Here is a 27,286-nt window from a genome sequence, read left to right as displayed (position 1 = left end):
CATGCTGCTAAGTGTGACATGTCTTCCATGGACTCATGTGTTTGGACACTTGATCCTCAGCTGGGAGTTTCCAGAGGTTGTGGACCCTTAGGGAGGTGGAGCCTTACAGAAAGAGGTGGGTCCCTGGAGGTGGGTCTTGAGGTTTATACGCAATCTTCACTTCCTGTCTGCTCCACACTTCCGGACTGAGGATGGGTTTTCATCAGGCACTTCTTGTTCCTGAGGCCTCCTTCATGCATCTCTTCTTAAACTGGTCAGGCAAAAGCAAACTTTCCCTCCTTTAAGTTGCTTCTAGTCAGGGATTTGGTCACAACATCAAGAAAAGCAGTGGCCCTCGTCAGCTTTCTCTGACCGTGATAAAGGCCATGACCAAAGAGCAACTTTGTGTGGGAAGGGTTTATGTAGCTTGTACATGATCACAGTCTGTTATCAAGGGAAGTCAAGGCAAGAACTCCTGGAGGCAGCAACAGAAGCAGAAGCAATGGAGGATTGTTGGAGAATATTATTTTAAGGTGTGTTACTTTTGTTTATGCTGCGTTTGTTTAACTCTATGAAGTTGTGTTACTGTGCCTGTCTAAGACACCTGATGGTCTAATAAAGAGCTGAACAGCCAATAGCAAGGCAGGAGAAAGGATAGGCAGCACTGGCAGACGAGAGAAGAAACAGAAAGAGAAATCTGGGAAGAATAAAGGAAAAAGAAAAGGCCAGAGGAGGAGGAGGATCCAGGAGCCCGCCACCCAGCCACCTAGCCACCCAGCTACACAGCAAGCCACTGAGTAAGAGTAAGATTTATAGAAGTAAGAGAATGGGAAAAGCCCAGAGGCAAAATGTAGATGGGATCATTTAAGTTAAGGAAAGCTGGCAAGAAACAAGCCAAGCTAAGCTGGGCATTTATAATTAAGAATAAGCCTCCGTGTGTGATTTATTTGGAAGCTGGGTGGTGCCTCCCCCCAAAAAAAGAGCAAAAAACAACCAGCAACAGAGGGGTTCCGCTTACTGAGGGGCTTGCTCTCCATGATGTGCTCAGCTTGATTTCTTATACAACTCAGGCCCACCTGCCAGGTCTGGTACTATCCAGTGGTCGGGGCCCTCCCACATGGATCACTGATGGAGAAAATGCCCCATAGGCTTGCCAGCAAAACCATCTGATGGAAACATTTTCTCAACTGAGTTCCCTCTTCCCAGATGACTCTACCTTGTGTCAAGCTGACAAAAATATAGATGCTAAAACTAGACTTGGTAGATGGGAGACCAAGGTCAAGGCTTAATGAAAATAGAGGACAAATGAGTCTGACTACAGTATAGCTAAGGAAAGTCTGTCACAGCAAAGATTTCTTGGGTGGATGTGGTATTAGAAGCATAGAATGATGTTGAATAGATCTCTCTCTCTTTGTGTATGTGTGTGTCTAAGTCTCTAACTCGATACTCCACACACATGTTAATGCATGTAAAATGTGTGGCTGGTATGAGTGAGCTTCTCTTGAAGACTTTCCCTGCTAAGACCTATGACAGCATTCATTTAAAGGACACCAAAGGCCCGAGATGGTGAAGACAACAGTGACTATGGTGGCCCTGTGTGCAAGGCACCTGCTTCTTCCACAGCAAAAAGGCTGGAAGGAGAAAGTGAGAGCTGATTCCAAATAGAGGAGGCTGGCTTCGGGGATTAGCATAAACACTCCCAAGTGCGTCTTGATTAGATGAGCCCCCAGCTGGCTTCACAACAGCAATGCGCCTTTGAAAACAAAACACTCCCTAAAAATAGTTGTCTCCTAGGATCTGAGAGGCAATGAGTTTTTGGAGACAAGTTTTCTGGGGTTTCAATAGAATCCCTGCCAGGCCTAACCCAATTTGAGGAAAATTCACCAGGTCTCTCTTGGGTAGGGTATGTTAGTTTGCTTCTCTGTTGCTGGGATAAAACATCAAGCAAAGCCAACTTATGGAGGAGAGCATTTATTTCATCTTTCATCTCCCGGGTCACAATCCATCACTGAGGGACGCCAGGGCAGGAAGCAGGAAGAGAGATGGGAGCCGCGGAAGAACGCAGTTTACCGCCTAACTTCTCCCAGCTTTCTCAGCGACTTTTCATACATAACCCAGGCCCACCTGACCAGGGATTGCACCACACACAGTGAAATGGACCTTCCCGCGTCAATCAACAATCAGAAACGTCCCGTAGACATGTCCACAGACCAGCCTAACAGGGCCAGTTCCTCAATGGAGGTTTCCTCTTCCCAAGGGACTTCCCAGTTCATGTCAAGTTGAAAGAACCAGCCAGCACACAGTGGGAAGCAGTGCATGGCTGGACCAAGCAGGCTGCCGGCCCTTCTCTTTCCGGAACAATGGCCACAGTTCTGAGTACATTTCTCCTGAGAACCTCTATCATTTGGAAACACAGATTCAACATGGAGCTAAACAGACTGTGTGTGTGTGTGGGGGGGGGGGTGTTGGCTTACCCTGGACCTTGACCCAGGGAAGTGCTACAGTCATAGGCAGAAAGACATTTCTTCTCTACCTCTGAAGAAGGTACGTCCATAACCTTCCTTCCTTTATGTGTCTGATGCTCTTGGACTGACTCTGAGGCTGTGTCCCAAGAAACCCATTCTAATTTGGAAAAACCGTCACATGGGAAAATGCGTTTACCACACCTTACCTTCCAACATCACAGCATAGTGCCACAGGACTGTCAGGTGTTACATGTGTTCCCCCATGGCCTCAAGGCTGACTGGGAGCATCTGCCAGCATCCAGGATTATGAGAGAGGAGCAGGAGCAGAGGTCCAAAGTCAGACCCTCAAGTACACTTTCCACCAGACGAATATTGCTTTGAACAGTCACAAAGTGGAACATTCCAAGTCAAACCGTTGTTAGTCGGGGGATGGACTGTGTATTTTTTTTCACTTTGCTTTAATAGGTGGCAATATTCATCGAGTTCTGAAGACAGATAATAAAAGTTCTCATTTTTATGCAGTTGCCAGGCAGCAAGGGGTAGCTAGCCAGCATTTAAAAAGAGAAATTCTGACACTCTTGTTAAAGACTATCCTATCAGCCCTGTGTCCACTGCATACCATGAAGCATCCTGGGACTGCTGACTTGCCTCCACCCTCAGCCCACACCTCCATCTGGCCAGCTTTCTTACTGGTGCCCTGCCTCCTTTTCTCCCATGGTACCCCTCAGACCATCTCTGCAGCCCTTGCCTTGGGGGCCTTCTCTCTGGGCAGCGGTGATGGAAGTTGAGGCTGCTGAAGCTAGGCAATGGTGCCAGGGCCTCAGGGGCTCTGCAGGGGGTCCCAGTGCATTCACTCTTCAGTTTCCACTTGGCTAGCTAAGGCAGGTTTTTCCTAGGGTACCCCGGAGCCTTCCTCTGCCAGAAGCTGAACATGCAAGGTGCTGCTTTCTCTGTAGACAGCTGAGCTGCCCCAGATGGGGCAAGATCCCACATCTCTGAGTGCTGGGAGCCCAGCTGGCCCTCTGTGGGTTGCTGCTGTTCACTAATGCTGGGCCTGGCTTCTCACCACCCAGCAGCAGCCGCAGGAGTTCTCCCATCTTTCTCACTAGAGCCTCTTCCTGCGAGGATTAATCAAGCTGTTTTCAACGCTGACCCAAGGCCTCTGCTGGCCCTGGGGCAGCATCCTGTGTCTCCATTGCTTCCTCGGACAGGACTTGTATTGCCAGAACATGAAAGGCTATGTGGTGACATCATCTCTTTCCATGTCTCTCACTGTAGCTGTCTCTACTTTCTGGCTATAAAAAGGAGGTATGAGGCCAGTAGTCCCCCAAGAGCAGCAAATCCAGGTTCCTTTCTACTGGGTGAGGAACTGTATCTCTAGAAAAGACACTTCAGGCTCAGAAGCCCAGGCCTAAACCTCACCAATGCCCCTCCTCTGTCAGACAAGGACTGCCAGTGAAGCATCCCTAGAAAGTCCCCTCCCAGCCTCCCGAGAGGAGCACACTAAGGAACAGGGCTGTGAACACCCATGTCATGCCTGCAGCTCCCATTGCAGTCACTATGACCAGGTCACCCTTCTGGCTTTACTGAGGCTGACCTGGGACAGGTGTCTAGGGATAGCATTCAGATCTGTCATTAAGTTAAAATGATAGACATTTGAGAACCAGACCGGGCTACAGAGGTGGCATCTATCAGGTTTTCTGAGGTAGTTTGAAAACTGATTTTTAACATGAAAACCAAGATTCCAGTTGCTCCCAAAAAAGCCTGGTGAATTCTTATAGTAGTAGGCTTCTCTGGCTGCTATAAACATAGTAACCACATGGCCAGCTCCTCTCACTGTGGTCTGGGCCTGTGCCTAGTGTATCAAAAGTGGAAAAAGATGAACAACAAGACCTCTGAGGCTCCTGTATATATTTTCCAATGTCATTAGGAGGAAGCTGATTTCACTTAACAGTGCTGTAGCTTAAACGGTCCATTAAACATTTAGACCTTGGGTAAGAGGCCTTCTGTCTTCTCCTTGCTTGGGCTACAGTACCTGAGTGAGGCTGCTGCTGAGAGAGCAGTGGCCAGGGACCTCAAGACAGGAGGAGACATAGATGCATCTGGAGATTCATCCCTGAAACGTCTACACTAGCAAATGGCAGCGTGACCTCTGTCTCCATCACAAGGTGGGGTCAATAACCATGCCTGCCATTCACCCCAGTATCTTCCTTCCTTCCTTGCTTCCTTCCTTTCTCCTTCCCTCCCTCCCTCCTTCCCTCTCTCCCTCCCTCCCTCCCTTATACCAGCTACAGAAAAACAGGGTCTTGCAGAGCTCAGTTGCCTAGAGAAGAGAGAACTTGATACTTGCCCCAAGCTCCTGCCCCTGGAGGGGTAATGGATGGCCTTATGGGCTACTCCTATGAGAATAGGCATCTAGAGGAAATGTACCATTCATTCATTCATTCATTCATTCATTCATTCATTCATTCATCCATTCATTCCTTTATTTATATATTGCTTTTCAAAAACACTACCATTGCTATACACCTATTTTAGAATAGGTCTAAATAGCTGGGTCTGGAACGCAGACAACATCCAAAGCTGGTGAGGACAGCAAACCGTGAGGACTCTCACCCACTGCTAGTGGGAAAGCAGAGAAGAACTTCAGAGCACAGGTCCACCATTTCGTAGGAAACTCAACATACTCTTACCATACATCCAGCAATCCGACTCCTGAGCACTCACCCAAACAACTGAAAACTCCTATCTACACAAAACCACATACATGGATGTTTATGCCAGCTTCACACAGAATTGGCAAATTTGGTCAGGTGCACTGACATGCTGGGGAGACAGAGGCAGGAGGATCATGAGTTTGAAGCCAGTCTAGGCTAGATAACACAGTGAGACTCTGTAACAGCCAGCCCTGACACAAGTAAGCTGTCCTTCGTTGGGTGAGTAGATAAGCACACTGTGATGCACCTGACATGTACATGGTTAACACACAGAGCAAACTTAACTATGTGTTACCACGTGGAAGAAGCCTGTCTGTAAAGACTGGAAACTAGGTGTCAAAAATCTACAGCATTCTGGAAAAGGAAAAACTAGAGAGAGAGAAAAAAAAAGATCAGAAGTCGCCAGGGGTCAGGGGAGGGAAGGATGACTAGAAGGAACCTGAGGGACACAGAGTAGTGAGAATCCTGAGCAAAACTTCTGTTGGTCTATGTTTACTCAAACATACACAATGTGCAGTATCAAAGATAAACCCAGATATACACTGTGGGTGCAGATGATGAGATGTTTGGGATTATAGTCGAGTAAGAATGGTGCTTAGGGGTGAAGGGACCGTAGGAGAACGTCTGTATTTTCTACTTTTCTGGACACGGGAAAGGGGCTGAATGGTGCTCCGTGAGGCACAAAGCAAAACACTTCATGGATGTGCTGATCTGAGGAATTTCACAAAGTTCAGAAATCGACAATTTCAGCACTGTGACCCAAACCAAATTAGCTCCTGTGAGCTGCAGCATATTCTGGTAGCTCAGAAGGCAGCTTGTGTCTCCTGCCTGGAGTAGACAAGTACTCTGGAAGATCACCTGGCACAGACGTGTGTAGTCGGGGCAGAGTCCGGACCAGAAAGGGATCTGGATGGAAGTCAGGCTAGACAGGAAGTAGAACTGGACAGAAAGGAACTAGACAGGAAGTAGAACTGGACAGAAAAGGGCTACATAGTTAGAGGAACAACAGGAAAGAGGTGGGTCAGAAAAAACTAGGCATGGGGGGAGGGGGTCTAAGCAGCCATGACCAGGACGACAGAACTGGCTTCTCCATGTTGTTGGACAGTACCTGGCAAAGGTGCAGATGGAAAATGACAATAACCTGCCTGCTTGGTAGCACCCCAGGCACAATGCTGCCCTGTCCATGGTTTACATCATCCATTCCCCCTGACTCTATCAAAGAGACTGGACATCTGAGCTTCCTCAGCCTGTCATCCATCCCCATGTGGAAGGGAGCCAAGCCCCAGATTTACAGCCCAAGGCCACCTGTGGCCACACCCAGCCTTCCCCATGGAGCAGGTGTGTGCCTCCTTGCATTTTGAGTTACAGAAATGTTTCCCTGGGTGCCTTTAAATATTGTGGGTACTTCGGTTTTGTTCTCTGGGCGATGCCAGGCTCTCTGCTTCATCCCTTTATCCTTTCTCTTTGATTCAGCATCTGGAAACACTCCCTAGACTTGATTTATGCAGTTCTATTTTGCTTCTCTGTAGTGTGTGTCTGCACTTCTCTCCATCAATGGGCTTTTAGGCCTGCCTGCTATTTATAGTCCATTTCCTCGTGGTCCTGCTCGCAACCCTTTGTCCTTTGTGTCATCTCTAGATGTTTGTTTTGACCCCTTTTTATCTCTCTCGTCGCTAATTTTCCTTATGAATGCAGCGCACACAGCTCTGTCCTCGCCGGTAGAATGGATGCTACACTTCTGTCTTTTCTGAATCAGACTCACACCTTCCTTCATTTGAAAAATCCCCATTTTGCTCATCCAAGTTGCTTGCTCATCCTGACCAGGAGAAGCTGCATCTCACAGAGCGCTGCTCACTCACAGCACTACAGTGATTGGAGCCTACCCTTCTCTCCATCAGCTGAGGACCAAGCTTCCAAAGCCCTTCTTTATTCATAGTTAAGGACATACAGCCTCCAGAGAGTGGATTGTAGCTAGAGTTTTCCTGCCTTGCCCACAGTCAGGACAAATCTTTGTCACCCGCCAGTCCCACAGCCGCTCAGACCCAACCAAGTAAACACAGAGACTTATATTGCTTACAAACTGTATGGCCGTGGCAGGCTTTTTGCTAACTGTTCTTATATCTTAAATTAACCCATTTCTACAAATCTATACCTTGCCACATAGCTCGTGGCTTATCGGCATCTTACCGGCATCTTTACATGCTGCTTCTCCTGGTGGCGGCTGGCAGTGACTCCTTCTGCCTTCCTGTTCTTTCTTTTCTCCTCTCTGTTAGTCCTGCCTATACTTCCTGCCTAGCCATGGGCCAATCAGTGTTTTATTTATTGACCAATCAGAGCAACTTGACATACAGACCATCGCCCAGCACAGCCAAGTGCAGACCATCTCAGACACCTGCACTCAGGCCCGTGGTCCTAATCATCCTCTATGCGGACCTGCTGGGTAAAGCCACGAGGAACCCAAGAACGGGCTCCCACAGGACATACAGAACATCCCACAGCAGTGGATGGATTCAGCTTTGGTCTAATCACATTTGCAGCACATTCAACAAAAAGATTGAGTAACGTGTGTTCCCTCTGAGTGTGTGCTTGTGTGTGTGTGTGTGTGTGTGTGTGTGTGTGTGTGTGTGTGTGTGTGTGAAGATTTCTTCCTCTAGGATTTTGGTTAGTTGGTTGCTTGGTTAGTGGGTGGGTTCATTGGTTGGTTGGTGGGTGGGTGGGTGGGTGGGTGGGTTTCATTAGTTTGGTTTGGTTATCCACTGTATTCCAGGGGTGGGGGTTCCAAACATAGCTCTGCTATAGCCTCAGAGGTTATCATGTTCCTCTAAGTCCCTGGTCACTTGTTTATGATACACACAGCACCTCACCAGCAGCCTCCTGGGCACTGGAGATCTGTCCTGCATGAGGCTGTGCTGGGAGATCATGAGGCATGGCTGGCTGAGATTCAGTTCTGTCCCAGAACTTTGGACTTCTGTTGAAATTTTGCCTAGCCAGCTAAGATTTCCAAATTCGCAAAATTAGCATTAAAATCTTCAAAGAGCAAAGTTTCCTTGTAAGATCAGCAATTCTTCTCCCTCCTTTAGCAAAGAACCCCAAAATATCTCTTCTTCTCACATTTTGTTGATTTCCTCCTTTAGCTCAGCTGAACAAAGGGGCTAACCCAGGGCAAAGCAAAAGGCATGATGCTGTCCAATCTGCACAGGCAGGCCTTTGTTGGTGGACAAGGGACAGCCTGAATCATCAAATCCATCTGTAGTCCATGCATCAGGAACTGCACCTGCCATTGTTCCGACGACATGCCCAGGTACTCATTCCCCCGCCTCATCTTGGCTTTCTTCATTTCTATGGAGGGAGGTTGGCTTCTGGGCTGAACTTGCAGCCTTTAATGCAGTTCTTACAATGCCATTGGCAAGAGTGCTGATGTCATTTAACTACCAAGCATCCTGAGAATCAGAATACTACCAGTCACTCTCTGGTGCCGTGCTTACGGCACTCAGGGACCATCAGCCATACAACAGCCCTGCATGTGACCATCAGCCATATAACACCATCATGCACTGGGACTACCTCCCACATATCCTATCGATAATGTGCCCCAGTTATTCCAAGAACACATACACCATAATCCCTCCCTCCATTCACCTCTTACAAATGTAGCCCTGCAGGGTCCAGATGCCTCTTTGACTCCATTCTTTCCTATTCCTCTAGGTTTTCAGACTTCTGCTTCTAGACTCTTTCGTACATTATTGAGTGAGGGCCGGCTGCCCAGAGTGCATAAAAGCCAACACTGTGACACTGGTTTTTGAAAAAAAAAAAAAGAAAAAAGAAAAAAAGAGCTTGCTTGCGAAGTTGACCAGAAGACAGCAGCCAAAGCTCACTGCTGCCTCTTGGATTAGTTGGTAGTCATCAGACCTCCTGTTGCATGCTCCTCTTTAGGAAAGGAAGGCCTACTGTGTTCTGCCTGGGGTGGTTTTTAGGCTCAGGCATCAAAAAATTATCAAGAGGTCAAACTGGCTTCTTTCTTACACACCTGCTCTTTAAAAAAAATTTTTTTTTAATATTTATTTCATGTGTATCAGTGTTTTGCCTGCATGTATGCTTGTGTGTTGTGTTGCCTGGCACCAGTGAAGGTCAGAAGAGGGAGGAATGGATGACAGCGAGCTGTTACATGGATGCTTGGAACTGAACCTGGGTTTTCTTCAGTACCTAGGTCCTCTGCAAGAGCAACAAGTACTCTTTTTTGTTTTGTTTTATTTTTCGAGACAGTTCCTCTGTGTAGTTTGGTGCCTGTCCTGGATCTCACTCTGTAGACCAGGCTGGCCTCGAACTCACAGAGATCCGCCTGGCTCTGCATCCCGAGTGCTGAGATTAAAGGCGTGCGCCACCACCGCACGGCTCCTCATATCCATTCTTGAAAAGCTGGTTTCAAAACATCCTTGGGTGGATTCTGGCTGCTTTCCCTGAAAAGAAGTTTACACACTGTTATTTAAAAACCCTGTGTCCCAGTGTTCCTGAGCCTGAGCCTGAGCCAGGCTGGATGCACACAGCACCAGTGCAGAGTGCTTGACCCGCCACCATCTTCCGTCTCAGGGTCCGCTGTGATCTTGCCCACTATCTCTCTTTCAAATGTCTTGTTTCCTGAAATGCCTTTAAGGTGCTGTGTTTGCATTGCACCCACAGATTAACTTGGGAACATTGGAACATTCACAATCTCCATTCTCTTGTCCCTGACGCTGACCCCATCGCCCTCTACTCTGTTTCCGGTCCCTCCCAGCATATCTACGGGTGCCGTGTTGTTCCCGTGGCTCTCATTAGCCCCATTTCCACATGCATTGTTTGCTTTCTGTTTCGTTCCTAAGTGAATACCTTATCAAATGTCTCTCTGAAAAGGGCATCCGGGAAGATGGATGTCGTGGGGTTCACACATTTGCTAGAATTCGTATATTCACATAGTCAAGTTCTCCATTCTCGGCAGTCTGTTTTTTTGTAGAAACTCCAAGAAACACATGCCCATTCCCAAAGAATCCTCTGACTGAAAGCCGCCGGACACCCACCCAAGGCTCTGGAAAAAAAACGAAATGTTCCGAGGAGAAAACAGAGATGACTCCAAGTCATTCTCGGAGGAGGGGGTCTCAGTAACACTGCCTTGAGACTATGGCTGAGGCCAAAGATGGGCAGCTGGATGTGAAGAGACCCACAGCCAGCTCTGCAGCATGACTTCCCTCCTACTCCAGCAGACCTCAGGAAGGTCCACTGTATCATCTGCCCTCCTGAGCCACATCACGTGTCCGGCCCGGAGCTCAGGGGCCCGTAGCAGAGGCTCCCTCGTGGCTAACCTCACATTTATCTTCAAACGATGACAAGAAGAAGGGAAAACGCTGTGACCCACTTCGGTCCACAGCTCCCGATCAGGGTGGCAGTGTCGGTGAGCACAGCCCGGATTCTGCAGCGATGCGGGTTCCATGCTGCAGATACAGAGCGTGGCCCCTATTCAACAGCCTTACCCCGCGTCTGTCCTGCTTTGCTAGGATGCCCTAAATGTCCTGGATTCAGTTTTTTTTTTTTTTCAATAAATTACAAAAATGTGACAGTTAGAGCTAATTTGCTGCTCGAAAGTTGGCCCCGAGTTGCAAATGGTGCTGCCAACCGCCCCTGACCTCTGTAGACAAGGTCTAAGAACCATGGTGTCCTGACCTGCAGGTGCTGGGTCAGCAGTGATGAAGAAAGCTGAGAATTAATGGTATTTCTTCAGCAAATCCCAGCAAGGCAAAGACTGATTGATGTCCGGCCAAAGTCCTAGGTCATGACTGAGTTATTAATGGTACTTATAGCTAATGTGTGCCGACAGCAGGCCACAGCAGGTGAGGGCAGACCGCGGAAGGAGCGGAGCACCAGTGCCCCCGGGCTTCTGACAAAGCAGACAACTGCCACTTCTCAAAGTCACCCACATTAAGCCCTAGACACTCCCAAAGGATGGTCAGCATGGCTTTGGTGGGTGACCAGAGCCTAGAAACACAGCTGTGCCTGGTAGGGAAGCAGAAAGCATCCATGACTCTGCAGCCAACTTTGACTTTAACTTGTCTTGTTCAACGGTTCTCCATCATTTCATCTGTTCAAACGCCTGCATGTGATCCCTTCTCAGTTTGGACTTCTGAGGGACAGATATGCCCGGGCAGCTGAAATCAAGATCAATCTTTTTGCATTTGCTCTGTGGTTCTTGTCACCTATATTTTATTTCTATTAGAGCCCCCAAATGCCAAAATACAAGTGCAAATCTTGTGATGAATTTTTTTTTGAACAGTGGTCATTCACTAAACAGCAACAAAGTACAATAAAGCTCTCGCGCAAGGTGGCCATTGCTCTTTCTATGTCAAAACTGTGAGAAGCCAGTGTGCCACCAGCAACAGCCAGCAGCTAACCCCAGGGATGTACGCATTCCTTAACTGAAACCGAAGGCAGCAATAATGGTTTTTGCTTTACAAGAATTCGTATGAGGAGGCTGAAAGAGTCTCGGCAGAAGTGACTCCCTCCAGATGGTGTGTGACCCTCAATCTTTCAGCTTAAATGACTGTCTTGACCCGGTGCTGCCAAGAGTGCTTTCCAATTCAGCCACTGCGAGAGCGCCGTGTCAAGGGTAAGTCTCCTGACATTAAATAATGTAACCGTCCATCCACTGTCACGAGATGACAGAGCTCTCCCTGCCCTATCAAGTACAAAGTGCACGTGACCACAGCACAGGAGGGGGAAAAAAAAGTCCCTGTGTTTGCATGGTACTTCCTCCCCTGAAAGGGCCTCACTTCTAAGGCAGTCCCTAGCACCATCGCTTCCAGGGCACACATCAATTAGAAAGAGCCTAGTTGTCTGGCAGAGACTCTCTGGTAGACTTAGCAATTAATGAAAACAATGCAAGGCTTTTCGTGGAGATGATGCAAATGCCTGAGTCAGGTGGGAAGACAATGTTTATTCAAAGAGGAATAACGGATGGCTACGAGGACAGGGTGGCTGCCCTGCCCTTCTTCATAACGCGCTCTGGCAGCATCTAGGAGCTGTTCCTCCTATTGACGTCGAAGAAGTTGATGTGAACTTGTTCTCCACTTCAACCTTTCTTCTGCTCAAAGGACTTGGGGAACTTCCTGGGCAGTGTCCATCTTCTCTCAGTTCACTCACAAACATTCAAACTCCCTCTCTTTAACACATTCAATTGAGAGAAACTTCAATTTATGTGAAGCACTGAAATCATATTTTAGTTCTGAAGAAAAAGGCCCACAAACGTCTTGTTGACTTCATAAATAATTTACAGACTGAAGCCTGTTTATTTGGGGTTTTCAATATCCCCATAGCAATAGGATTATGCAGACTGGCAGAGAGTAAATAGCAATACTGAAGGATTCCAGTGCTTGAAGGACTTGACTTCACTAAAGAAATCATTGAAGAAATATTTATGCCTTTAAGTGTCAAGGCTGCTCTTCGAAAGAGCAACATTAATTATGAGCAGAAAAGGAAATTCTGGCTCAAGTGGATAATTATTATAGTGCTTGCCATGACTACCTTTGAAATGCATTTCACCCCTTTAGGAATTAGTTTCTTTCACAAAACTGTCTAAATGTTGTTCTATCTGTGAACAAGCAGAGCAATCATGCAGTGAAGACAAGGGGAGTAAAAGTCAAGTGTGCTGTTGCTGTTGGTGGTGGCCGACATCTGAAAATCTCCATCAATGAGAAATGTAATGGAGACCCAGAGTAGAGAACTGGCATCTCCCATAGAAGGTTGGTATCACACTTCTCAACCAACCAAACCCAATTCTCAGACTTGATGCCTTGATGTATGTGTCCCAGCTCACAGCCCTGGTGTTGAGGGTGATTTCTCCTTAGCACGTGGTCAGCAGACAAAAGCAAACTGAAAGACACTGGTCAGACTGCCAAGACCCCTCACCACGGACGTGGAAAATAAGCTGCAACTTCAGGGAAGCTACTCCATGAATTTTGCAAAAGAAGCTGATGAGACACGGGCTCTTGCCATTGCTCTCAGTTGCCCTCAGCAACTAGATGGCAACTGGAGATACAGCACATGGTTTGCAGGACACAGATTGGAACTGACCTGGGAACTTCCTGCTGACTTGCTTTTGTGGTGCAGGAAACTGCGATTTAGACCACTGAGAGAAAAAACAAAATCATCAGTGACATTACCCAGCAAGCTGCATGCTAAAATTCCAAACTGCCAGACAAGGTGCTCCCAATGGTGTAATGAAATGAAGGTTATGGAAGAAACCAAATGTCTTGGGGTTGAATTTGAGTCCTGTATCACAAGAGAGAATGCAGTGCCTGATACTGTAAATCTGGTCTAAAGTCTAACACAGTAGGGAGGTCATAGGCCCTAGGGAGAAACCATGACTATTGTCTTGCTAAATATACATGTTGTCAAACTGCCTTCTAAATATTTATGTTTATTGTCTTAGGGTTTCTGTCGCTGTGAAGAGACACCATGACCACAGCGACTCTTATAAAGGAACACATGTAACCGAGGTGTCAGCTCACAGTTTCAGAGGTTTGCTCCATTATCATCATGGCAGGGAGCATGGCGGCGTGCAGACAAACATAGTGCTGGCTACATCTTGATCAGAAGGTGACAGGAAATGGACTGAGTGTCACACTGAGGGAAACTTGAGAATAAGAGACTTCAAAACCCACCCCTACAATGACACGTTTCTTCCAATAAGGCCACAACTACTTCAACAAAACCACACCCCCTAATAGTGCCATATCCTTTGGGGACCATTTTCGTTCAAACCACCCCATATATATATATATGTGTGTGTGTGTGTGTATGTGTGTGTGTGTGTGTGTGTATGTATATATATTATACATATATACACATACATATATAATTTTGTCTTCCACCATAGCCAGAGAAGCTTCTTTCTGCAGTGGGCAGCTGTTGACTGGTCAAAGTATTGAGAGAATAACTGATTATTAAGATCTCAACCCTATATATAAAGCATCTATAGCAAAGCCTCCCTACTCTTGCTGAAACTTAAGGAACATCATGGAAGAGGAGGCAGGAAAAAAATGTAAGAGCCAAGATCTGGAGGGCAGGGAGGAGAGCTATGAAATGCTGACTTCTGGACACAGCATGGCCAGTGAACTCAGACACTCACAGCAATTATGGCTACCTGTACAAGTTCAAGTTACAAGGTCCACCAGCATCCCAATTAGGCAGTGTTAATGGGGCTCAGTGGGTTACAGGAGGAAAAGAGAGGGCATGAAAGAAGGGGAGAGAGAAAGGGGAATGTATGAGGGTGCCAGGGCATGGGAGTGGGAAGCTGGGGTTCATATGATCAAGACATAGTCTTTACATATGTTTTGGGTTTTTTAAACTCTTTTGGGGGCCACCCACCCAGTTCTGAAATAAATCACACACAGAGGCTTATTCTTAATTATAAATGCCTGTCCTTAGTTTGGCTTGTTTCTTACCAGCTTTTCTTAATTATCCTGTCTACCTTTTGCCTCTAGGCTTTTCCCATTCTCTTACTTCCGTAAATCTTACTCTTACTCTGTGGCTCGCTGTGTAGCTGGGTGGCTGGCCCCTGGGGTCCTCCTTCTTCTCTGGCCCTTCTTTCCTTCTCTCAGATTGCTCCTTGTATATATTCTCTCTGCCTGCCAACCCTGCTGATCCTTTCTCTTGCCTTGCTATTGGCTGTTCAGTTCTTTATTAGACCATCAGGTGTTTTAGACAGGCACAGTAACACAGCCTCACAGAGTTAAACAAATGCAACATAAACAAAAGTAACACACCTTAAAACAATATTCAAACATTTCCCCCTTTTGTCTAAATAAAAACAAAGGTTTTTAACTTTAACATAGTATAACTACACACAACAAAAACAGTTACCAACCACTGAGCCATGTCTCCAGGCCCACAACCTTTTAAATTTTAGTCCTGAATGGAATTGGCAGGGATGCTTTCAAATATTCTTGAAAACATTTTATGTTCAGTTTAAAAACCTTCAGCTGATGTAACGCTGAATTAAAAACTAAATAAATAAAAGCTGCCTGGATGCTGTAGCTGGGTCTGGAGAGTGTTAGCTGCTTCCGGCTGTGCCCTGGTGTACAGACACTGTGATGTTTATCACTGCTGCCTGGGTCAGTGCGGGTGTGTCCTTCTATCAGTCTGCTGGATTTAATGGGCATATTTTGGTACATCAAGCAAAATAACAAACTTCCCAGTTCTTTTTGTGAGACCCATTCAGGCTGTAAGAGAGAAAATGTTGCTTTACAATCTATAATTAGGGGCGTTCCTCCCAGCCTGCACCAGGAGCACAGGGACTAATAACCATTGTAATAAGAAACATGAAAACAAAAATTTCTGAACGTGCTGCAGGCAGACCCCGGGCATCAGCAGAGGAAGAGCCCTTGCGTCCTGTGTTACTGTGACAGGCTTTGGGGAAATGAGTGGCTTCCTCACAAATATCTGAGTCAATGAGGTCGTGGGCTGTGGTGTGTAGTAACACCTCAGATATGGAGCCCTAAGGCTGACACGAATCCTGTTTATCTTTTGTAGCAGCTCTGGGTAGTTTTGCACAAAGATGTGGGGAGAGACAGCACTCTCTGCCCCCTCTCTTGTCCTCACCCACCTCACTGGCTAGCTGTGTGAGCTCTGGCTGTACGGGAACCATTCAGGCCAGCCATGCGCCTGGCTCCAACTTCCTTCCAGTAACGGGATGTTGCCGTGTTTTGTGCTTCTGTTTTCTCAGTTGTAACAGTCAGGGATGGCAGGGAGGATCAGGTGTCTGCCTAAGGTCAGGAAGCTGATGCTCAGCAGTATGTACACCTAGGAGCAGCCTGCCCCCTTGGCCTCCAGGGTATCCCTGCTTCTTTCTCACAGAAGCACCCTCACTCTTTATTAGATAGCTCTCAACACAGAGGGGTGCAGCTCCCTCACAGACTGCAGTTCCTGGGCTCCTGAGGTGGAAACAGTGCTTGCAGGTGTCACTGGCCAAAGTAGTCTGGGAGTGGGGGAGGGGCTGGCAAAGTAGGATGGATAACAGCCACGATCCCAGATAACCCTGAACAGTCTTAACAAGAGACCTCATCTGCAGTAAGTGCAGTGTCTGGAGGTTGCTTCTGAAAATCTCCCGGCAGCACAGGTACTGAGGGACAGGAAAGGACGAAGGTAATCTACAGGCTGGGCTCAAGTGGTACAGACTAAAGCCTCGACACTGGATCATAAACTCCTTAAATAATGAAGTTCTTAGTTTGTCTTTCAGCAAAAATTTCCAGAGTCCATGTCTGGACAGGTCAGTTTGAAATCAATTTTTCAAGCATGCAGTGTGCACGGTGGATGCTAATCACATGACCTGAAATGTTGAAGTGAGTCTTGTAGTGGTACTGTGTTCCCCAAAATATTGTGCACACTAATAAACTAATCTGGGGTCACAGAACAGAACAGCCACAATATTAAACATAGAGGATAGGCAGTGGTAACACACGTTTTTAATCCTAGCATTCCAGAGACAGAGATCTACCTGGATCTCTGTGTGTTCAAGGATACGGCCAAGCATGGTGACTTACACCTTTAATCCCAAGAAGTGAGCCTTTAATCCCAGGGAGTGATGGCAGAAAGATATATAAGGCATGAAAACCAGAAACTAGTAGCTTTTGGCTGGTTAAGCTTTCAGGTTTTTTGAGCAACAGTTCAGATGAGATTCAAGAACTCAGAGGCTTCGAGTCTGAGGAAACAAGATCAGCTGAGGAACTGGTGAGGTAAGGTAGCTGTGGCCTGTTCTACGTCTCTGATTTTCCAGCATTCACCCCAATAACTGGCCTCAGGTTTGATTTTATTAGTAAGTACCTTTAAGATTCATGCTACATCGTCTCATTCGTTTGTCCAATCCACATACTAACACTTACGATGTTTTAAAACGAATGGTCAAATGCAGAGGGAGCCAGGAAATCCAGGCAATAATCTTTTGGTGTCGCATGTTCAACACCCCTCTACCCCCCACCTACACCCCCCACCCCCACCCCCATGATGAACCCAATTAACTCTACACAAAGACACCCCGAGACCTGTGTAGAGGTGTGATGACCGCCACAGTCTGCACAGAGGACCCTAAGCTCCACGCTCTCAGCATCCAACCAGTAAGCAGCTTTGCTTCTCTTCCTTGTAAATTTCCCCAGAGCATTTATTTATCCCTGGCGATCTCTGAACCTCCCTGGCTCTCCAAGTCTCTGTAGAAAGAACTCAGGTGAGATGTAGTCACAGAGTTCATTGTAAAGCAGAGCAAACCCTCAAGGGTGTGAGTGGCCAGAGGGACTGAGGTGCTGGTCCACATTTTAGGAAATTCGGGTATTATTTCTAAAGCCTTCGGAGCAAGCAGTTTCTCCTCAAGGACTTTGTCCGGAGCAGGTGAGTGACGGGCCCATTTGGATCAACGCGATCTGAAAACCTCCTGTTCCATACTAATCGTATGCGGCTTAGGGCTGGAGCTGGATTGAGATAGTCATCTATTAATGATCTTCTGCGCAGGTAGAATGTCAGGTCTCATCCCAGTGCCTGAGCTAGGACGCAAGACCCCTTCTTCTGATGAGCCGCTGGAGTCCTACAGTTTCAGTCTTGGGTTTCGAAGTCTACTTAGGAGACCTGTGTCCTGCATGCCTGGGAATGACCCACTAGCTGCTTGCCAGCAACTGACCAATGAGACAGAGTTAAGCTTGTTTTCAACTCCTGACCTGCCTGCCAGTTTCCCACACAGTAAAGCTTTTCTTTTCTTTCTTTCTTTTCTTTCCTTTTTTTTTTTTTTTTTAACAAAACCACAGGACTATAGCATAGGTTTCTCTGTGTGCCAAACAAAAGGCCTTGCTCAATAATACGGAGAAAAACGAGAACACTGGAAAGAACAACAACCATAGTTACCCAAAGCACATTCAATTTCTAACACCCCAGGACCCTGTGGTAAGTCTCCAAGGTGAGATGGGAAAAACCATTAGTCCCTGCTGGAGCCAAGAGCACGCCTGCTCTTTCCTCTGCCGCTGCACAATAGGGTGGGAAATAAGAAGGCATGTGTGAAGCCTTTCCAGAGAAATCCATCTTCCAGGGTCAGGCCAGGCCCAGGCAGCCCAATCAAGTCAGCCAACACACAACAGTGACGGGATAAGAAAACCCATCCTCTCCCACTCTCACAACAGACTTCAGACTCCAGGCACAAAAAGGTCTTCCCTGCCTGTCAAGCCATCCGTCCTGCAGCCGCCCCGCCCCCTGCCGGCGTCCTCCCATGGGCTCTGCCAGGGAGTAGCACAGGCGACACAGGCCGACACAGGCTGAGGGAGGGTTCAGTCCCAAGGCTGTTCCTCCTCTTACTTCAGATGCCAACCAAAGTTCCCTCAGCAGCTGTCTTACCTGTGCTTCTGAACAACTGGATACTAGTCACTCCAGGTTCCCACAAGACCCTCCTTCGATTCAGCTAATTTCGTTCATTGGAGCCCACTCACACACCTCAGGGAAAGCCATCTCCCCACCTGCTTGCTATACAGAGTATTACAGAGGATACAGATGAAGAAATGCATGGAAGGGTACCAGTGTATGAATCACCCTCTCTTAAGAGACAGAGATACACCCTTCCCCCACCAGAATGGGATTTTTTTTTTTTTTTCTGTTCAGAATAGCAAAGACAACTTCAAAACAAAAGCTGAGTACCAACAGCACAAGCTTACTTGGTGGCCAAAAAGAAGCAGAAGCCTAGATCAGACGTCAGCCTCTCAACCCACTCAGGGTGTGGAGTCATGATGACTGGGCAGAGAAATTAGAAAGAGAAACATTCATCAGGTTCCACCAGGAGAAAGGTCCCCTTTTTATAGGAATCCAAGCACTCCTGTTTCCCTTCTTTATGTGGTCCTGCTGGGCTGTGGTGGCACACGCCTTTAATCCCAGCACTTGGGAGGCAGAGCCAGGCAGATATCTATGAGTTTGAGGCTAGCCTGGTCTACAGAGCAAGATCCAGGAGAGGCACCAAAACTACACAGAGAAAAACTGTCTCAAAAAAAAAAAGAGTATATGGTCCTTCTGATTGCTGCCATGGAGACTGTAAACTGTAATGATGATGGTGGCTGTGTCGTTCAGCATAGAAGTTAGATGATAATGTAGTCTGAAGTCTCTTAGAGGTCATCTGGACATCCATCTTGTAGCCACATGGGTTTAGCCAATCACTATGAAGGACTGGTAGGCCTTCCTTTTTTAAAAAATAAAGTATCCATTTCCTCATGGCATTTTCAAACCTATGTATTTTCAGCTGCCCCTCCTGTGGTGGTCTGAATAGGAATGACCCCCATAGGCTCATATATTTAAATGTGCCAACATTAGGGAATGGCACTATTTGAGAGGGGTTAGGAAGTGTGGCCTTGTTGTAGGAAGTGAGTCACTGGGGGTGGGCTTTGAGATTTTAAAAGCTCCAGCCAGGCCCGCCCAATGGCTTTCTCTTCCTGCTGCCTGTAGATCCGGATACCTAACTGTCAAGCTCCTTCTCCAGCACCATGTCTGCCTGCATGTTGCTAAGCTTCCTCCGTGATAACAGTGGACTACACCTCTGAAGCTGCAAGTAAGCCCCAGTTAAATACTTCCCTTTATCAGCGTTGCCATGGTCACGTTGTCTCTTCACGGCAACAGAACACTGAATAAGACACCTCCCCTCTGCTCTTCCTCTCTGCCATCCTTCTTGCTCCCACTTAAGTCTTCCTATACCCAGTATTTCCCTTCCATTTCCATATCAAGTGTGTCCTATTACCATCCCCACATCATTGTTCTTCAAGACAAGTGAATTAGGAGCCCTTGAGGCCACTGAGGATGGATCCCTCCTTCATGCCTGACTTTGGACCCCACTTCCCATATCCCTGGTGGCAGCAGAAAAGAAAACATCACAACTAACATGATGGCACAAACCTTAAATCCCAGCACTCAGGAGGTAGAGTCAGGCAGATCTAGGTAGGTTCAGGGCCAGCCTGGTCTATCTAGTGGGTTAGGCCAGCCAGGGATACACACTGATATTCTGTCTCAAAAGAATGAATTCCAAAGCCCTTCCTTAACTGGGGGTTCCTATACAATTAAAAACCATTTGTATATTTCCAACATATGATGGCACAGAGTAACATCCTTATTCTAGTGGGAAAGAATTGAGAGTTAATAAGGAATACCCAGAACAAAGCAAAACCAGAATCCATCAGGGAAAATAAATCCTGTAGCTTGACGTGCAGAGTCTGGGGTTAATCTGGGCCCCAAAGGGTGTGGGTAGCTCTGTCCTTCTGGCTCTTGCTCCTACAGCACACTCAGCTGCTTCTTATGTTTAGGACAGTTCTACTCTACGACTACAGCTCTCCTTGATGGGCACCCCAAGGTCCTGTCCTCTCCAGTGTCCTGGGGTCTCCATCATAACTAAAGCCTCATCCTCACTGTTGTATGCAGTGTTCTCTCAGGGCCTCTCCATAGGAACCCCAACCCTGTCACAGGGTGCCAGGCCTCAGCTGCTCTCCATAACCTCCTCAATCCTGCATCTTCCACACCTTCAAAATTGGCACTAGATGGATGATGGCTAAATTGTGAAGATGTAGCCCAGCCTCTGGGGACTGACTGACCCTGAGAAGACACTTTCCTGTTGTCCCAGCGAAGCACAAGAGGTTTCACTTTGGTGATGCTGCTCTCTTTTCCAATCACACATGCTTCTTCAGCCCCAGGCTGATCCACAGACAGATTCTTAGTCAAACTAAGAATGAAACCCCCTATCTTGTTCCTAACAGAGCCGTAAGTTCTTTCTAAAACCCCACACACCAGGCCTCAACTGCCTGCATTTCTCACCTGTCTCATCTTCCAAGCTTCCACTAAATGGTCCATTAGTCTCTGCCTCCAGTCTTCAGTGGCTTTTCTAGATCAATTAACAAAACACTTACACATTCTTCCTACAAAAATAGTTCAGAGGCTTAAAAGCCACATGGTCAGTTTTATCACACCCGTGACCCCACTTTCTGGGTACCAATTTTTGTTGTTGTGATAAAATATCTTGACAAGAAAAAAAAACTGTAGGGAAGGTACATAGTCCATCACTGTGGCAAAGTCAAAACAGGAACTACAAATAGTCACATCACATTCACGAGAGTAGAGATGAATGAATGCATCTATGTTTGTCTGGTTGACTGCTGTGCTCAGCTTAATTTCTACACTCTTACACAGTTCAAGAGCCTCTGCCTAGGGAATGGTGCTGCCCAAAGTGGGGCTGAGGGTTCCTACACTATTTAGCTTAATCAAGACAGGCCCCCACAGACACACCCACAGGTCAGCCCAATGTAGAAAATCTCTCATGAGACTCTTCCTAAGAGATTTTAAGTCATGCCAAGGTGACAATTAAAGCTAACCATCACAGATGTCAATATTATAGTCTTGTGGCAGAATCTCTTCTTTTAGAGACCAGAATGTTTGCTTATAAGGTTTTCAACTGATTAGATGGGGCCTGCCTGTCCACAAAATATAGAGAGTGATCTGATTTACTTAGAGTCTATTAATTGGAAGTACCAATTAGAATAACATTTAATAGAACCAAACAACTAGGCACTGTAGCCTAACCAAGTTTACACATAAGGATTGTCACTAATAGATATCTTAGCCCATACCTAAGCTCCAAATAAATATAATAAGAAAACTGCCAGGCAGTGGTGGAGCACGCCATTAATCCTCGCACTCAGAAGGCAGAGGCAGGGGGATCTCTGTGAGTTCAAGTTTGAGACCAGCCTGGACTATAGAGCTAGTTCCTGGAAAACCAGGGCTACCCAGAGAAACCCTGTCTCAAAAAAACAACAACAACAAAAAAGAAAGACAGTCATTCACACTTCATTCTTGAAGATCCTGGGTCTTTTATAGTCCTTAATTAGGCTATAATAAGTTGTCACTACTATTAATCACAGGACATGGTAGTTCTGAGAGACACCCTGAATGATCTCCTTATTCCAAACACAGTATTCCTCACACCCACTGCAGAGTAATTGTCCAGTTTCCCCTTGGTTATCTGGACCAGTCACCTCCACCAACTCAAGAACCTATTTTCTCATTAATCCAAAGGCATGAAGAGCTCAAAGCAGTTGGGTAGCAGACTTAACTTCAAGTTAAGTGGAGTCCTTCTTGTACCTCCTGGTAGAATCATTCTTTCCTCCAAAGCTAAGGTCCCTAGGCCAAAAGAGAATGATGTTTTGGGAATAGAGGCAGGAATTGGTTAGTGAGTTACTAGGTATAATAATGGGCAATAGCCGGGCGTCGGTGGCGCACGCCTTTAATCCCAGCACTCGGGAGGCAGAGCCAGGCGGATCTCTGTGAGTTCGAGGCCAGCCTGGGCTACCAAGTGAGCTCCAGGAAAGGCGCAAAGCTACACAGAGAAACCCTGTCTCGAAAAACCAAAAAAAAAAAAAAAAAAAAAAAAAAAAAAAAAAAAAATGGGCAATAGTAATTATATAATCACCCCCTTAGTTCCTGGACCCACAAATCCTGGCTGTGAGAGGAAAAGCACCATATATTGGATGCTGACTAAGAGCATATGCAGCTTCTTGTGGAGAACTTTGTCCCAACTCTGCAAGGTATAGCCACCTAACCGCCGCTGTAACTGTATCTTTAAAAAGCCGGCTACCATTCTACCAAGGCAACTATTTCAGGATCGTTGGGAACACAGTGAGACCAGTGAATGTCATGAACATGAGCCCACTGTTTTACTTCCTTGCTCTGGGGTGAACTTCTTGCTCATTGTTGTACGGAACACCATCACCACACATAAGGCACTCTGCAAGTCCCCAGATGGTGGTTCTGGCAGAAGCATTGCAGGCAGGAAAGGCAAGCTCATGCCCAGAGTGTTTATTTCAGTAAGAGCAAAATGCTTCCCTTTCCCGTGATGGAAGTAGCCGGATATCATCACACTGCCAACAGGTAGATGGCCAGTCATCCCAGGGAATGGTGCCATTTGTGGGACTTGGTTTCTGCTGCTCACAGTTTGGGCTCTCAGCAACTACGACAGCCAGGTCAGACATTGTGAGTTAGCAGAAGCCACTGCCAAGCCCACACATAACCTTCCTCTCTGCAACGATAGTAACCTCATAGGTGATAATAGGGTCGCCTCTAATAAGAGGGGCCAACTGGCATCACAGAAAGGGTCATCCGACTTTAATTATTACATTTTAATTTAATTATTAATTATTACGAGAACCCATATGGTTCACAGACATCTCCATGGTTCTTCCTTGATCAAAGAAGTCTATCATATACCTGTTCACTAGATCTCCTTATCAGGGAACCTCAAATGAGGTTCTTTCCAAGAATCTACTCCTTCAGTCACACCCCTGGCCATGGCTCTTCAACTCATACATAACCAGATCACCTTGAAGCTTAGGATTCCAGCAGTATAGACGTCACTTTTCTAAGAGACATGTGGATTTCTCATGTGTGGGCTGCGTAGAGTGACTTCTCTCTGAAACCGAGAGAAGTACTTCCTTACCACTAAATAAAACCAGAAAAGACAAGGCATTTACACAGAGACTTCAAGTTTTCCTTTCCCCACAAGGAACTGCCTATTCCCAATAGCTTGATGAGGATGTATGTTCTCAGGTCCCATTTCCATCCTGAGAATATTGCTGCCCTGACCCACTTGTGCCTGCTGAGGTCAAAGGGCAGAAGCAAAAGAAAGTCAATGTTGGTCAGAACATTTGAAAGGAGACCCATTCTTTCAAGAGGACAATCCCCAAAGCTGTCACTGCCGTGGGAGCCCCAGAGGCCAACATCCCCTTCCTCCAGATGGGTGCACCAAGGTCCACATGGGGAAAGAAGATTCTCCTGGATCAGTTAGTGGAAGGACTCAAGACCAGAAGCCACACTTTGCATGGGCATGTGGATGCCCATCTGACATGCAGCTTGAATTCTGGATTTGTTAATTTTCTCAATGAGGGACAGATAACTGATTAAAAAAAAAAAAACATCCTAAGGGAGGAAAGGCTTGGTCTCCAATTCAGAACAATGAAGTCCACCATAGTGTGGAAGACTTGGTAACAGAAACAACCTGGTCCATGGCACCAACCAGGAGGCCGAGAAAGGGGAACACCAGTGTTCAGCTCTCTTTCTCATTTTCCCCCTTCTATATTGAGTCTGGGCCCCAGACCCATGGAACAGTGCAGCAGCTCCAGGATGTATCATCTTTCCTCCATTCATTCTCTCTGGAAACTCCCTCACAGACAGACACAACTAGACATGTATCTCTAATCTAGGTGATTCTAAGTGCAGTCAAGTTGAGTGAAGATTACCCACCATACATTTCCCACAACAAAGACCAAATGCACATGACTGCCAAGAACTGAGGAGCTGAGATAGTGGCTTAAGATTCCACGCTCCCTGTTTGTTTTCTAGATGCATCATGTAGTCCTAATCTGCTGATCATCTTTATATCTGACAGAGGAGAAGAGTGAGCGTAAGGCACTGTGACCAGGTAGGACCTTCGAAGTTAAAGTCTCAGTGACCTAATTTATTTACCTAGGCTCCACCTCCCAAAGTTTTTGTTACCTCTCCAAATAGCACTGTCAGCTGCTGGTTCATCCAGGTTCAACATGAGCCTCCAAGGGACATTCACATTCTGGCCAAAACAATGTCTGTATATGAAGATAGGGTCTCTTAAGAGCTGATTAAGCCAAAATGAGGTCATTAAGGTATGCCCTAATCCAACCTGACTGGAATCCTGGTACAATGTAGAGACCAGGATGCAGATAGTCACATAGGGAAATCACGGGAGGACATGGGCATGTACAAGCCAAGGAAAGGCCAGCCCCTACCCACATCCTGACCTAGGAGCCTCTAGCTTCCACAACTGAGAAAGTGTTTCTGTGGGTTAAGCCCCCAATCTGTGGCTATTTATTAAGGTCTCACCAGCAAGCGAGCATACATTGAACTCGCCAAGGATTCTGGGTAGGAGGTAGGCATCCCCCACCTTCAAAGAGAGAGGTAGTTCAGGCTCAAGTGTGGACTCTCATGGCAGCAAGCCAGGCTTTAACGACATGATGGTGGCCTCCTGATTGTTTCAGGCAGTTTGTATTCTCTGGGTCTAATTCTATTTGCTTATGGGGAACAATTGGAGGAGTTAGCTCAGCTTTCAAAGGTCAATTTGGAACACAAATAGCTGATTTATGTAATTAGCCATGTGCAATTACATGGAACTCCATCAAGTGGCTTTTTCATGAACCAGATTGGCACCACCTGATTCTTATAAACATAAATAGATCAAGTTGTTAAGTAACAAGTAATTAAAAGGAGCACATGATATTCTCTCTGGGCAACTCAGACTACCCACGTTTAATCTGGCTTCTGTACTGCTCAGCCAAATCAGAGAGAGGTGGAGTAAGGCTTTCAAAATGATATGCTAGAGTGTGGAATTCTAGGGGCCTCCAAGCAGCCTTGTGATCCCAGATGTCTTGATCCATTCAGCTGCTGTAACAAAAATACCGTGGATTGGATAGTGTATTTAGTGAAAATTTATTGTTGATTCTGGAGGAGAAAGCCGAAGACAGGCACAGGTAATTTCAGGACTGATTCCCCATGAATGGTCCTTGTGTCCTCACAGGGCCGAATCAAAAAAGAAGGGCAGGGGACTCACGTGGGCCCTCAGCTGCACAAATGTTCAGGCCATAGAACTAGCCAAAATGAACAGGAAATTGTGAGTCTGTACCATAGTTTTCCCAGATTTGCTCTTCTTCAGAGAAATCTGGTGTTCTTTAAAGAAATATTTTTTATTTGTGTGTGTGTGTGTGTGTGTGTGTGTGTGTGTGTGTGTGTGTGTGTGTGTACATAATAACATGAGTGCCCACAGGCCAGAAGCATTGGATCCTCCTTAAACTGGAGTTACAGGTGGTTATAAGCTACCCATCACAGATGCTAGGAGCCAAACTCAAGTCCTATGCAAGAACAGTAAGTTCCCTCAGTCATTGAGCTGTCTCTCTAGCCCCCACATCCAGGATTCCTAAAGTAAATATTGAAAAAACTGCAGTTAATATCATCACCAAGATAGGCAACTTTCTCTATATAAAAACCTTATGCAAGCTGCTAACTAAAACAGACCTAAGTTGTCAAAGGGTCTGCATGGAAAGTCAAGTCCCAGGGAAAACACAAATAACTAGTGTGTATGTGACGAAGAGTAAATTTCACTAGAAAGCAGGGGATGTAAAATAAAGAGATGCCTTTTATTGTCCACACTTTTAGAAATAATGTAAAAGTTAATATTGCACTTGGTTTTATCTGCCTTAAAACTCTGTGGTGGTATTGTTTTCCCCAAAACATTGTGCACCCTAATAAACTTATCTGGGGTCAGAGACAGAACAGCCACTAGATACAAAGACCAGAAAATGGTGGCACTCACCTTTAATCCTAGCATTCCAGAGGCAGAGATCCATCTGTTCAAGGATACAGCCAAGCATGGTGACTCACGCCTTTAATTCCAGAAAATGAGCCTTTAATCCCAGGGAGTGATGATAGAAAGGAAAGATATATAAGGCATGAAGACCAGAAACTAGAAGCATTTGGCTGGTTAAGAATTTGGCTGGTTAAGCTTTTAGGTTTTGAGCAGCACAGTTCAGCAGAGAGCCATTTGGATATGAAGACACAGAGGCTTCTAGTCTGAGGAAACAAGATCAGCTGAGAAGTTGGCCAAGTGAGGTTAGCTGTGGCCTGTTCTGTCTCTCTGATCTTCCAGCATTCACCCCAATACCTGGCTCAGGTTTGATTTTATTAATAAGAACTTTTAAGATTCCTGCTACAAAACTCTTTTCTATGCTCCTGTAGAAACAAAAGTACAAACTCACAGCAGCAAGAATGAAAAAGGAGGGGGGGAGGCCCCCCAGCCTAGAGATGAGTCAAGACACACATGTGTGCAAATGGAGAGAAATATGGGTGAATGGGTGGAAGTCACTGAAGCCACCACCTTCTGGGAGTCAGAGTGTGAAACAAGGGACCTATGTGACAGCTGGATGGCCTCCACTTGACTTTGGTTTGCTCTTAAAGTCAATATTTTTGTATATATTTAAGGTGCATAACATAATATTATAAGATTATATAGAATAATATATGTTATTATTATTA

The sequence above is a fragment of the Peromyscus maniculatus genome, chromosome 10, assembly GCF_049852395.1.
Source record: "Peromyscus maniculatus bairdii isolate BWxNUB_F1_BW_parent chromosome 10, HU_Pman_BW_mat_3.1, whole genome shotgun sequence".
Classification (NCBI taxonomy): domain Eukaryota; kingdom Metazoa; phylum Chordata; class Mammalia; order Rodentia; family Cricetidae; genus Peromyscus; species Peromyscus maniculatus.
The sequence above is the reverse complement of the archived record's forward strand: the minus strand, read 5'-3'. Positions refer to the sequence as shown.